At 38.5% G+C, this 13533-nt stretch overlaps 1 long non-coding RNA gene across 6 annotated transcripts in view; it reads right to left on the bottom strand.

The window, feature by feature from the left end:
• The window catches only part of LOC142045437 (uncharacterized), a 92970-nt gene that overhangs the window by 42396 nt on the left and 37041 nt on the right, over positions 1-13533 (bottom strand). For 4 of the 6 annotated variants that reach the window (XR_012654592.1, XR_012654590.1, XR_012654588.1 and 1 more), the window contains one exon: positions 10221-10343. The exons of the other annotated variants lie outside the window; for them this stretch is intronic. This is a non-coding gene — a long non-coding RNA (uncharacterized LOC142045437). The remainder of the gene's footprint in view (positions 1-10220; positions 10344-13533) is intronic. 6 annotated transcript variants of the gene reach the window in all.

The raw sequence follows: 13533 nt of genomic DNA on the forward strand, positions 1-13533 counted from the left end.
CCAAATGCTGAAGTAGTTTGTCACAGACAAAGTTCAAGTGATGCTTTCTTCAGAAAGAAACACAGCCTGGGATTTATATTGGGTAGAGAGGTTTACAATGTCTGACTCTCTAGGCATTTCTAATTGTTCTGAATACTTCTCAAACCATATCATTACCAAATCAAAATCATCATAGTCAAACTTCTCATTTGTTATTTCTTGCAAAGCTAGGAGAAAATAATCTCTTCAAGTGTTCTGCATTTTTCTCTTGTTTAGAAATGTCAGGGTGTAAACAGAAAACAAAGTAGTAGCTTGTTTCCATTTTTGCTTCCCAGAGTGCACTGAACAAGTGGCCTCTTACATACTAGACACAGGAGAAAAAAGTGATGCAAGTAATTAAAATGCCAATTTTATTATTTTCAGACTTCTGACATACAGGACATTCCTCAACATTAGCAAAGCTAACACCCATTTATTTTAAAAATAAAATCCTTCTGAGAATCTAAAAAAGCCTTGAGGAATTTCCTCCATCTCTCTAGGACTAAAGATGCCCAATGTTTCTATACAATACTACTCAAACTAATCTTCCCCCTAAAAGCCTTCTACTTGCCAAGATTTTTTCCCTGTTCCTTAAAAAACAAACAAAAGCTTGTTTTGAAAGAAATATGAAAGGAATCAAAGGCATTGTGTTGAGCCAAAAGTCCTCCTTTCTCCACCCTCACTGTACTCATCTGGAAAGCATCTGGCAAACAAATCCATTGATAGTTTAGAAAAGCCTTTTATCTGTCCTCACAGGCTTAAAAGGGAAAGTGGATAGCATACACATTCCATGGACTAGTTGTACATTCCCTTTTTATTATTGCCATTTTGAAAACATAAGAGTACAGTATAACATCTATCATGCTCACAAAAAAAACCCTTCCCTGGTAAGGCTGCATGAAACCCAGGTTAATACAACTTGCAGGATAGAGAGCCAGCTACATTGATTCAGTACTGCCCTCCCAATGGCAGCACAGCAACAAGACAACAACATACAGAGCCTACCCAAGTCCAGTTGGGCTCATTCCTCATTATTTGGTTATGCTGGATCAGCTACACCCATTGCCTCAGCCTCATTTTACTGCCTTATTCTTAACTTTACACCACATTCCCAGGTCTTTGAGATATGCAAGTGGTTGGACTGTTGCTGAACCTACAGAAAAGGACCAGAAATGGGTCCAAACTATTTCTGCATGTATTTGCTGGGCTCTCTCTTGATCCACACTCCCCAGCTTCGACATACTTGTTGTTACTAGTGATCCAAATAATGAACTGTGGACTGCAGTTCCCTTTAAAATGTTGCCACATTCACATGTAAAGCAAGGCTTTGTACCAAAGACAGAGGAAAAAGTTTAACTCCCTTAAATAATCTTGAATGTTCACTATAAAATATGACCATTGCCTGGACAAAGCTGGTAGGCAGATTACTTCTAGAAATGCTGTGACTCAGTGAGTAAGTACCAACTGAGAACATTCTCTAGTCTTCCTAAGGAAAACCAAACTATAGAAAGTAGCCAACGTGCAAGTACTCTTTTTTTTCTCTTGTAGAATTACCAGGAGTAAAGGCAGGTACAGTAGGAGCTATATAGTTACTTATTTATCTATGAAGTCTTTTGAGTGGGAAGCCAAATTTCTGAGAGTCAGACTGACCTGCCTGTCTTTCTCCCCTCAGCAAGGCCAGCATATGTGTGTGTGCATGCATACACACTTTTTCAAGGAAGCAGCATAGAAAGGAACAAGTCCACACCTCCATCTTTACACAGACTACAGCAGGGAGATCAAAGGCACAATATCTCTTCAGAAGCATGAAATGTAGTATTTTTCTATTGAGAGTATATAAATACACACACTGTAGCTAGACATTAAACTGGTAGGTTGGAAGGCACATGCAAATCCTCTCAGACCCAATACAACCCATATGATTATTAAACCACATCCTTGTTCTCCCACTTTCCCCTATCTTCAGTCAAAACTGAAGCATATGTAGCTGAAAAATGATTTACAGTATGGTAGCACTTGTAACGGCCCCTCAGTCCATTAGACCACTGTACAAACCGTCTCAGTTGCCTCAGGAGGTTAGTTACAGTTCTTGCCTTAAAGATACTATAGACAAAGCAGAGTTTTCTGCTGTTGCTGTAAATGAGAGAGAGGTACAAGTTCAGAAATGGACTCAAAACTTCAGCTGTTGAAATTCAACATTTACAATTTGATGCCTTATGGCACCACTGGCATAGCTATCAACACAGACCACACTCCGTAGTTCAACAGATTCCTGAAATATCTTCTAAATTGCAACCTAGATACTTCAAGTTTTCAATAAAGCTTTGGTCGTTACATCCTATGGGAATAGTTTTATTTGGGTAACTATATTAATGTCAGTTTATCCCATTCTTTATAAGCCAATTGCCATAGTAATACCAGAAAGTACAATTCTTCCCTAATATAGAGTATAACAAATTCCAGTCTCTTAGATGACCACTTTCCATTTCAGTTTTTGGCTTTTTTAAAAAAAGTATTTTCATGCTATTTAATCTTGATGATGAGATTATAATACTGGCACACCAAAATCATAGATCAGTACATTGCACTCTACACAAAGAGCTAGTTAACAATAAGTAATCCAAATAAACACAGATGAAGAGGAGCCTATAAATACTGCCTCCATACTGTAAGTAATGTAAGACTAGGCAACATACCCTCCTCAGCTGGAATTACAAAGCATACATCCCTCTCCTGGGACACAAATTTAAAGCAAGTAAGACAGAGTGAGGAGAGGAAATTATGAGCTGCACTGCTTTTCATACACGTTTATGTAAATTCCATGATTACATCAAGTAATCAAAACAGCACTATGTAAATTTGAAAATGCATCACTGAAGAAATGCAAATATTTATATAACAGTTTAAGTGGGAAACATTTTGGATGGTTCTTTGCCAGGAAAAGATCAATTTTCAAATAGCTAATCATTGTAAAATTGGAAGTTGGCTGTTTATTAGAATTCAAACATACAGCAGACCTTTGGGGACCTAATTCCTTTCTGTGCTTACAGGTACCCTCAGGAATCAAATTTCCCTCAGAGTGAAAACTTGACCCTAAACCAGCATAAAATGCCTAATTGCTATCCTTTATATAATAAAATCACCATTTTCTGCTTTTAGTTTTCTTAGTATTTGGCTTCCTGCAATGATAAATACAAGTACTCCAATGCCATTTCCAATATAAAGTGGCCACAGTATTGCTTTCTCACTCCTTCCTCAAATATGTAAGATGTACATGCAAGATTAAAAAAAGAAAAAAAAAAATCAACCTTCTTTAAAAAAGCACGTTATATGAACTATTGCAATATATTCTTTGGCAGATGCGTAGTCTCTAAAGTTATTTTAAATCTGTTAAAGAAGTTAAAAGAGGTTTGCAAATGACTCAGAAGAGCTCTTGGGAATGCTTTCTTAGCTGTCTTGCAATCCAGAACTGAGAAGAGATTGGGGAATAAGAATTAGTATATTTTGCAGGTAGTTTCATGTTTTTAGCACTATCAAACTGGATTTCACAGGCCATCATTGCTGTCTTTAAGACTTTACATGTCTTGAAAACTTGTGTAGCTCAACTGTACAGCATGCAGTGTACTTCATCAAGAGGAATGAGTACGACATTACTAAAAAGTATGAAGAAGTGCCCTAAATATTATAAACTACTTAATTTCTGGGATGATACTTTCAGCTGGAAAGCAAAATAAGCACTCTCATTTGTCCACATTTCCACTTCTGATCTATAATGAGGGCTAAAATTTGTTCTGAAGGGTCTATTTTAGAATGCAGTGCAGATCTGGGGAAGCTGCCATGCTAATGATATTACACGATGTTTGGCAGACCACACCGTTTTGCCACGTGCTCCTCCCAGCTGCAATTCCATTTTAGCCATTCCACTGAGCTCTCTTTAGTGGACTATCGGAGCCTGAGGACCTTGATGTTAACAACTACCATCAGTTAAAAACAAAAGCAATTACAAATAAAAGTCAAGTTTCCTTTTCCTGAATGGATGACTACTCTTCTTCTCCTAGAGACAGCAGTTACTTGAGACTGAGTGAGTTACCATTCTAATACCGTGCTATTACTTACGAATTTCTAATTGACTGTCACACACCAGGAAAGTTTCACTGCCTCCCCAATAATCTGGTTTACATGCAGTAGGGTGCAACAGGTTCTCTGCCCTGTTCTTTTGCTTTCTTTGTTTGACTTCCTTTTACTCACTACATATTTTATCTCCTCATCTTTGCATTCAATTATTATTAGAGCCTAACTTCAAATGGACAACAGCTATGCTACCAGATTACTTTCACACAGTGAGATTTGGGTTCTTTTTCAGGTTAAGTAAACCAGACAAAAATTTAGTGACAGAAAAATATCTAGCAGTGCACAGAGAAATTCCAGAGCTGCTTGTCATCTGTTGGCTAGGGTAAAGAGGCAACCCCCAGACACATTTAAAAAAAAATAAAAATCTCTTCCAGTAGAATAAAACCAAGATTTATAGGATTTAGACCGAGCTAACATACAATGGAATATTACACCTGCCAATCCTCACTCATTCTTTATTAGTCTTATCTACTTTTTAATAATTATTATAACATCCCAATTCTCTCATGAAACATTGTATAATGTGTGTTTCATTGAGGATTTTAAAGTTTTTATTATTTCAGCCACGTAATTCTGCCTCAGACTAGGGGAACAGAAGATACTCTGTTATATATACACCAGTAAAATCATGTCATCCCATATGATTTCTATAGCACTCTTCCAGAATTTCTAATTAAGCCACAAATGTGATCCAACTGTATGCTTTAATTTTCATTCAAAAGAAAAGTATGAAGAAAATATGAATGGATTGTTTTGAAAAAATACACTCCTCCTATGCTATGTCTTCAGCTATGTGTGTACACACCTATCTCCTCCTTATTTCTGTGATCAGGCTGCCCTCCCAAACTCAGTGGCACCGTCATGAACTAATGCAGACAGGCACAAAGAATGAACACTGGCTTAATGCAAGCTTCATTTAGTGCAAAACAATGAATGTCACAGGGTTAGAGAGTGACAGGAGGTGACTATGTGCTTAAAGTTGTTTCACACTGCCATGAGCACAGGAGAAAAGAAACTTACCTGCTCAGGTAGCGAAAAGCACAGCCATGAGGCTAATTCTGCTAACAAGCAGCAGATACATTTAAGTTAATTATATACTGCCTTCAACAACATAAAAAGGAGAGCTAAGCCTCAGTTTTAAGATCCTGAATGTCCTGAAATGACATGCTCAGATTGCATGCTGGCCTTTCAGCACCTATATACATGCTTGACACTCCAGGAGGCTTCTGCTCTGCCTTTCCCTTTGCAGCACTGGCTAAGGTTCCATCTATAAAGCATATTAGAATCTTCTGAACAAAGATATTTCGTATTATTAATTTAGGAGACAACAAGCAAGCACTAGCAGCATTAGTCAGTCTACAGAACGAATCACAGCCTCCTGAGACAAAACTTTTCCAGTCTTTTGCTAAAGGCTTTCAGCAAAAGGAAAAATTAAACCTAGATTTTGCTATTTAGTACCTTTTTTTTTTTTTCCTTTTTAAGTTTGTGTTCCTCTGAAGAAAATCATGCAAAAACATCCATTCTACTTTGGTCTGCTATATGTGCATTTCTCTGCAGGAGCTACATATCCAACTGATTATTACTTGTGTTAGTTTTATTAGAGATCATAGAGCCTTATACCTTGCAGCAGTTAATACAGCTCAGCATTTCATGAAGAACATAAGCCTCTCCTCCTCCTTCCCCCACTGTCCAAATTCTGTTTATTTCAGAATGTCTTTGTAGGTCCTAAGCCTGCTTTGCCTCTGTTGATATTAACCCACAAAGCTGAAAGTATCAATGGCTAAGGTTGCAAAAACCCCCTCAATTCTCAGACAGGATCCTGAGGTTAGACTCAAGTTTATGACTATTACACTATGGATACTATTGTTGTTTTGTCAAGTATTATTTCCTATTAACGTCTGGTTATTTTTAGGAAAGACACAACTAAAATGGGTTAAACCAAGTGTTGTTCACACTTTCCACTAACTAGGATCTTGTTCTACACCCCAGAAAACTCTCCTTAAGTTTTACTCTCTTCAGAAAGAAGAGTGCTCTTCCTGTTTACTGTCATCCAAGTATCATCTTAATTTATAACTTGATATTAATTTTGTTACAAAAGATTAAGCATTAAGGATTGCATGCTTAATTCATGACATGGAAGGCAGGAAGAAGAGAAATTTTTTACTTACACCAAGAAAACTAGAACTGAAAATAAAAAGGAAATCCCAAATACACAGAGCATTAAAAGCTTACAAAGGAAAAAAATAAAAATCAGTAGTCATTGCCCTTAAGTAATTCTCTACTTGGGGCTGCCCTCAGACCAAATTGGAACAGCATGCAGCCTTGCCAGCCTGAGGACAACATCCAGCCATGACTCACCAGTAAGCAAGCAGCAATGAGATCCTGGCAGCTTTCCACATCTCCCAAGGCCTGGGCTTGTGATGTCCTCTGCTTCCCCTCCAGCTCTGCCCACAGGACTGCTACTAAGTCATGCTTACAGGTGAAATGCAGAGTCCTGGCTAATAACAGGTTTGTGCTTCAGCAGGGAGCCTGGTTGGGAACCTCTCAGGTCTGCACTCCCACAGCAGCAGCCAGGTCAAGCAAGCCAGTTGCTGACCAAAGCACTGTCTGCATTTGCTTGTAGCATTGCCCTCTCTCCCAGACATCAGTGTTGACTTTCTGCCAAGTGGCAGTGTATACCTGTGGCCCTTGGAGGTCATCGTCCTAGAGAAGCAGCAGTGAGACTGAATCTAGATATATTTTAAGTGGAATTGCTTTTACTAACACATAGAGCCCTAAAATGAGGCCTCCAGTTTGTCAAAGCAGTATTATAGATGGTCCCTAGACTGTGCTTAAAAACCAATTCTTACACACCAACCATATCACGAATCCATCCGTTGTACTATTTGGGGTCTACTTGTGTCTTCCAGATCTGAAGCCTCACAGATCTTGGCATGCCTGATGTTACCCTTTCTTAAGCAAGGGTTTTCTCCTTCCTGTTTACCCACTCAGTGTAAGTAAACTTACCTACATTCCCTTTGATAAAAGCTGCTTGCAAGCTGACCTGTGCTAGTTATGCAATAGTTAGGTGAGAAACATGGCATACCCTTAAAATTTCTGCACAGTTGCTAACAGCACGCTAAGACAGTGAGTCAGTACATACCACTAGAAGGTTTCTGGCAAAGCAATCTCCATTAGCATATTACCTATATACTCCTATGCAAATCATAACAGCACATCACTTAACCATAGTCTGTCAAGCAAACCAACCTCTTAGATCTTTTATTTTTCCACTGGAAGAACCTTAAATCAAAATTAGCCTCTAGATAGCACTGTCAGTGGTACAGTTATGCATACACACATTAGATAACCAAATAAAGCCTCTTCGGTAGTCTATACAGACAGGCTATGATGACTGGTCTACTTCTCTTATTGCTAAATCCTATAACCTAACGCTTCTGCAATCTCAACTTCTCCCTTCAGATCCCCTAAATCACTGACTGCTGCTCCCTGTATATCAGGATTTGTGTTGGTACGGAAAGTGCAGGGATGACTGGTTTTAATAGAAAAGGACAAACACATAAGCATTGAGTCAGACAACTAAAGAAGAACCTAGAAGAGCACAGACCAACTCCAGGCTGCCTACTGTATCTTTCTGATCATAAAAAAGCTCTACCTGCATAGAACAGAAGCACCTAACAGACCACAAATGCAACACTTACAGGAAAACCTAGGAAATAATGAACAGACATATCACCCAATGCACCCAGTAAAAAATACATTCATTTTTATTTCCAGAGTGACTCTACTGTCTTTGTAAACTCAGAGGAGCATCACAAGCTAAGACAGTATTCAAACCGAACACTAAGATCAGGATTCAGCTGCCTGCGCCTGGTATTCCTAGCATCATTTACTTTGTGCAGTGTCCCACTGTGCCTCTTACTGCCATGCTGGAAGGGTGCTGGTCTCCTAACTTCTGCATCACAACCGCTGTCCACCGTGTGCACAGGACTCGGGCACCTAAAGGCATTTCAAATAGATCCCTAACTCATTAACCCACACACATAACCCCTTTCCTTACATCACCTCTCTCTGCAAAGATAAGGGCACTCTTCTCTAAAAGCTACAGAGGCTCTGGCAAATCAAGAGGGGTGGTGGTGGTGAAATTAGCTCATGATTGAACTAATCAAAGTGTTTAATAAAGCATATTATTTATAAGCATAAGAAATTCATGGGTATTAAGGTCTTTCTCAGGTAAGGAATGAGCTCAGGAATGTAGTAGAACTCCAGAGTCTGGAAGCAATACTAGTTTGTGAGCTTGGGTCTGTGCCTAAACTCAGATTTCAGGCACTTTCACATACTATAGCACTCAACTCTCCAAGTTTGTTACAAATCCGTGTGCAGCCCAGACACATTTCTATATGAATACCCTCTAACTAGTGTTCACTATACAGCAAACATAAGTTATTTCTTGACTTAGGAAAAGGTTAAATAACTAAAAGAAGAAGCAAGACCAGCATTCCTAACAGTCTGAAAGCCTCATACTTCAAACAACATAAGTATTGTTACTGATTGCCATGATATTATAGTTGCATGACCTGGCAGGAATAATATGCAGCTTCAGGGACTCATACCAAGGTGCTGTGAGAGAAGTATTATAGCCTGCAATTCTTTCTTTTGCAGCTGAAAACAGAAAAAACAGTTAAAATAGATACAGTGCCCCACCATACAGCAGGTCATATGCAAGTCAAGAAATTACCTGTTTAATGATTAAAAAAAAAAAAAAAAAAAAAATCACAGAAGTTGCATCAAAATCCTGAACTTCCACTGTGGTTACAAATCTGGAACTTAAAGCTGGGATTTGAGAAAGACACACAGATGTTGTCTTCAGCACAGGAAATGTCCTTTCTTGGGAAGATTCTGAATTTTTATTTAGCAAATTTTATCATTATTGCAATGGCCAAAAAACTTGTGGTAAACTTCATCCTCTTGTGTTGCCTGTGGCTCTGGAATCTTCTTTATTGATGTAGGATTTGTTATATGGTTTTGGAAAGCAATTGTGCAGTCCAGTGGCCTATTTGGTTAACTCCTTTATACCCTTTTGAACTGGCTGCTTCTGCACTGTTACCTGTAACTGCAAGGCTGACCTGATCCAGGTGTTTCCTTTCCATCCAATGGGTTAAATTTCTTCTTAAAAGGAAATAGCAGGAAACTTAATTTGCATTACTAGCAGTAATACACACAAAATGCTACAGCTGGCAATATTACAACATATCTAGTGATACTACAGGATACGTACCACAAGTGTGAGTTCTTTTCCTATTGTAAATATGCCCACAGAAGTGCAACACAGAAAAAAGAAAATTACTGTTTTATTCCACATTGCCATTTTGACAGGTTGTCTACCAGGACTTCAATCTGTAGCCCACAGGCTTTTCTTTTACACCGAGAAGTTTGTCACATTTAACATCATGTTTGCTTGCAAGGAAAAATACAAAGTCTTATCCATAGGAATAGATTCCTGTATCTGTCAATATATTTTGCTCAATCATCTCTGCTTATAGAAGGGTTGGGCCTCGGAAAAAGAAAAATTAAGATTCATTACATCTAACCACATCTCTGACTCTCATGTGCTTCCTCTGCTTTGAAATTCCATTGCGTCTTATCTACATTGGCTCCCTCCACAGGGATATCCCTCCCACAGCCCCAATAAATAGCAGAGATTTGCATTCCTGCTGAGCGCCTATGTTTAATTTTTAAAGTATACATTCAGTCTAATGAGGAAAAAAATGAAACCCGGTGCCTAGACCAATATGATAAGCACCATTCAATGCCCAGCTGCAGGCAAACAGTAAGCATGTTTGCTCATTTCCCATAACAGGTTTTATCCATCGAGAAATGCCTTGAAATTAGAGGAGAAGCAAAAAACTTAAGAGAGAAGGGAAGAGAAGGCAGATGAAAACAACCCTCTTTAACCATCCTCTTTGCCAGTCTCCAGACTACTGCTGTTTAATCTTGCCTTGAGGCATCATCGATACACATTGCATGGAAGTACACCGTATAGGGATATAAACAGTTGTCCAAATACATACAGTTCTGATGGAAGAACAGCATTATTTCTTGGGCTGGTTCACTCAGTGGTGGGATCATCCAGTACCTCTTACTCCTCCAGACCTTCCAACAAAGCTTTTCCTGACAATTCTCCTTTATTTAGCCTGAAATGGGTGAAATTTACCTGTTTACAGTGTTTTTTAGAAAATCAGGCAAAGGTATTGCATCATCTCCTGAAAAGTCTTTGGAAATAAGAAATAGAAACAACTACCCCCCTTCTGCACATCCTTGCTAGTCCTGGGGTTTACACAACACAGCAGAAATTGGGCTGTATGAAAATACATGAACTGGTAGTCAGAAGAATTGTATTCTGCCTGGTCCTTGTCAGAGAGTTTACTGGCTGGTATTTCTCTCTCATATTCAACCCTTGGTTATACTAGCTATCAAATCAACCTCTGCAGCTTGGTGAGAAAGTCACCCTAAATTAGCTTCCTGAACCTTTCCTGGATTTCAAGTTCTCTGTTACACTACAATAAATACAGCTATGTTGGGAAAAAGACAAGATGCTTTATACTTGGCACAACTGTGTGAGGCTATCATTAATGCTAGACAAATCCAAAAAGGCAAATTAGTTTAGTCTAGCAAAGCAGAGGGTTACATTCTTGATTACAAAATAGGAAATAAAAAGTTATCAAAACCAAAACAAGTAAGACACAGAACATACTTGAAACGGCTCAATTCTCCCAGCTGTCTCAAGACTTTTCTGAGTCACGTCCCAGGAGCAGATATGGGAGAAGATGTAATGTAGTTGTACCAAATCCCAAGTTTTGACTTTCAGAAATAACCTCACATTATTGTGGAACTAGGGAGTTTCCTCTGCTGAGGTTGCTCAGAGCTGAAGCTACCACTCTCTTCACTTCATGCAACATCCATTTCTTCCCCCTTATTTTTGTTCCCAGCTTGGATGACATTAACATTTTCTCTGCCTGGGTGATTTTCTGACTTTACAGTCTATTTTTGTACATTCTTTTAGCTTAAGTGATCTTCAAGAGGGATAACATTCTTCAAGGCTGATACAGCCCTAAGTCACATCTCATGAGCAACACTACTATACATACTCTTTAACTGAACACATTTTAGTATTTCATTATATCTTCAGAGAGGTCACTATACAACATTAATCATACAGATGATACACTTGGTTGTGAACATGTGTTTCCTCCCTAACATTTAAGGGAGAGAGCCTTCAATTAAGGTGTGTTTGACTTTCTCCTATCACAGACAGAATGGTTGAGGTTGCAAGGGACCTCTGGAGGTTATCTGGTCCAACCCCCCTCCTAAAGCAGGGCCATTTTTCCCCTCTGGAGGGAGAGGAGAAACATCTCAATCTCTGAAGTTTTCAAGACTCTGCTACAGCTGATCTGATTTAATGACACCAATAGCCATGCTTCACATAAGAGGTTGGGCCAGCAGTACTTTCCACCCATATCTCTAATCCCATAAATATGTGTGCGCTTCATTCAACTAAAGGATTTTTCCTCTTTTCTTGGTCAAATGTACCCCCATCCAGCAAGTCAAAGATCACTCCAGTCAGCGTGCCTTATTCCATCTGATTTAATTCGCACATTGTGGTTCTACATCCACTACTGGCAAGCAGACAACTCCCTACAAACTAAACACTTCAGGTGCTGTCCTACTAGACTGTACAGAGCTATGTATTTTTAATGCTATGACGGCTTGGCTCCTTAACTCTAGTTGAACCTTGTTTTCCTTTCATGAAATATTTACAGGTTTTTGGTAATATTTTATACACCTGGTTTTTGGTTTGGTTTTTTTTTTCATCCATCTAAAAGACATTACTAATTTTTACATAATAAGGGATTGTTTTAGTGAACAAAGGCAACAGTAGCTAGGTCAAGAACAACATGAACAAATTAAAATTAAAAGGAAACAGAGCCACTTAGAATTCAACAATACAATATACACAGACACAATATTTAAGTGTATTATTCCCCACTAACTAACACTAATATTTAAGTGTATTATTCCCTGCTATTCTTCACAGCACATCCTGTATTAAATGAACAGAAGTTAAGACAGTATATTCCAGTCACCTAAAGTAGCACTATCAACTTTCATTATATGTTGGAAACAATTCTGCTGTGTTTAATTAGCATCCCCCAAAAAGCTTCTATATGAAAGTGATGGAAATAAATTTTAATCTGTCATTGAAAACTACACAACCAGTTACTGTTTGCTTACTCACAGGTTAAGTCTGCTCTTGGAAAAGTCACTTCCCTCCTTATCTTAGCATTCCCCACAATAGCTGGCAGTTCCTTAGTTCCAGCAGAGTGCAGCCATCATTGGAGCTTTGAACATTTAGGCACTTCAACTAATCCTGTGGAAGCTTATCACACAGGCCTTTGGCATGATGTCCTGGTTTCAGCTGGGATAGAGTTAATTGTCTTCCTAGTAGCTGGTACAGTGCTATGTTTTTGAGTGAGCAACTGCGTGGTGCTTAGTTGCTGGCTGGGGTTAAACCATGACACCTGGTATGGCTTTGTTTTCAAGGGGAGCCAATACAGAGAATAGTACACAGAAGCCAAGTGTTCCCTGGAGTCATTTATTCATGGAAGAAAAACTTTGACTAAGATTTCATAGTGCTTCCATTTGATAATGAAAATTTATTTTTGTATGCATACAGATGTAGATTACAGAAGAACATGTATCTTTGGTATGAGTCATATCACTTGGTAGAATAGTACATCTAAAGGTATTTACTAGTTTATTAATGAAGGCGAACATAAATCTGAAGTCTTTTAAATATTTATCATTTCTATTCCCTTAACTAAGCATGTGGATGAATAGGTTCAATACAGTAGTTTTACACTGAATGAACCTGGCAAGAGACAGGAAGAATAAGCAATAATTTGATCTATTGATCTTAACAATTTAAAAAGCATAACTCTTTAGTTACACACTGAGAAATTAACTGGATTCTTATTGGTAGATAGCAGCTTCCACCTTTGATAGTCCAAAAGCACTGGATGCACATTAGCGCATGGATTTTAAATTTATATTGGAAAAATGTGATCTAGCTACTGGCTGTAATATGAGAACTATCTGCTACAAATATATGCTAGAAGAGAGACAGGAACAAGACTCATCATTTCCTTAGTGGAGGTGGAACAGGACTGATGGAAGAAACTGCTTAAAAGCCCATGGAGAGAGATCATGTAAAGAAAGGGGTGGATCACTTTTCTGACAAAGAAAACACTCTTTCTTGCTCAATACAAATTATTACACTTAATATATGCTGCTAATCTTCCCATGTGCCCTGGAGACCTAAGTGAG

Source organism: Buteo buteo, chromosome 27 (assembly GCF_964188355.1).
Source record: "Buteo buteo chromosome 27, bButBut1.hap1.1, whole genome shotgun sequence".
NCBI lineage: Eukaryota > Metazoa > Chordata > Aves > Accipitriformes > Accipitridae > Buteo > Buteo buteo.